The sequence below is a fragment of the Nematolebias whitei genome, chromosome 4, assembly GCF_014905685.2.
Source record: "Nematolebias whitei isolate Nwh7 chromosome 4, NemWhi1, whole genome shotgun sequence".
Classification (NCBI taxonomy): domain Eukaryota; kingdom Metazoa; phylum Chordata; class Actinopteri; order Cyprinodontiformes; family Rivulidae; genus Nematolebias; species Nematolebias whitei.
The window spans coordinates 56,639,472-56,641,001 of NC_056501.1; positions in this window are offsets into that span (position 1 = coordinate 56,639,472).

Consider the following 1,530-nt stretch of genomic DNA (forward strand, 5'->3'; position numbering starts at 1 on the left):
TTACGAAGCTAAGACCTATCTCTTTGTGTTTCCATAGGACAATGATGGTACCACTCCTGGTAATCTTCACCCTCTTGGGTGCCATCCAAGAAGGGCAAGCCGAGATCGTAACCCTTGGGCCCACCTCAGGCATCGCTCTGAGGGACCAGCCGGGACTGCTCATCACAGACTGCCGCCTATACACTCGGAAGGTCTTCGTCCGCTTCGACCCCCAAACCGTGATCAGACAACACATTAACCTTAAAAACGAGTGGCTAAACAAAACATGGTATACGGTATCCCTAGAGAGTGCAAAAGGAGAGATTTGGCACGTCCTAAAGCAACTACATAAGTTCACTCACACCCAACAAGAGTTGGGCGGAACAGGTAGGAGGCAAAAGCGCGGCATCGGCGGGCTTTTGCTTGCTGCTTCATCACTAGGATCGCTGTTTAGCCTAGGTTTGTCCGCATTCAACACTGTCAGTATAGCGTCCTTAAAACAACACGTGTCTGAAGTAGAGAGTGAGGTCCCAAAGATCCGAGCACTAATGGACCTTCAACTAACAAAATTGACACAAGTGACTGAAACCGTAAAAGATACTGTTCTAGTGCTGAATACTCACACCCAAGAAATCAAAGCCCTCGTACATGCGGTAAATGAGTTAACCCTTAAGGTTGAAATGGATTACGCTGTCGCACACCTGATGGATAGGATCTTTGCTGACATGCTTAGAGATATCAGCTCGTCGGTTGATACACTAGCCACCGGCAGGATCCCACCGTATCTAGTCTCGCTACAGATGGTGGACGACATCCTCAACTCCGCTATGCGCGAAAAAGTTACGCAAACACAGGCTCACCTGGCTTACACTCTCGGTAGCGCTATCCCAATCTACGTCAATCACAAGACGTTTGAAATGGCGTTCATTATCAACCTACCGATAATTCCCTCAAATGGCATATACAGACTCAGGGACGTTGTCAATGTTGGCAATTGGCACGGTGAAAACCATGTTCAAATTGACACACCAAGGATGGTTGCGTACCACGACGATAACCCCTCAGTTTATCTAGCTCCAAACCTTCAGATGTGTGTTCTCACTCGGGAGATACATTATCTGTGCCCGAGCAAACCGTTTGTGTGGAATAAAACCGCGGGCATATGCGGGTTGACACCTATTCCGGAAACCTCTAAGTGCTCAACGACCATAACGCCACGACACTTGGCTAAGGCCGCAAAGGCGGAAATCGTTGGCTCACGTTGGCTAGTGAACGCCCCCCAAAGAGAGGCGATCATGGCCTACGAACAACCTGGGGCAAATAGACCCTTGACCTTACCGGATAAAACAATGTGGATCAGTGTTCCCCAGGGAACAACCATACACATTGGTGATTTGACGCTCTATCACCTCGATCCGGGACAATGGGAAGCAACTCTGGACGACTCGGAGTACCTAGAAAACATGACTATAGACATAGATCCCGGAACTTTAGGGAGGATCCGGTTTGAGGGTACCAAGGTCGTCGACGTGGAACCGATAAACCGAGTTC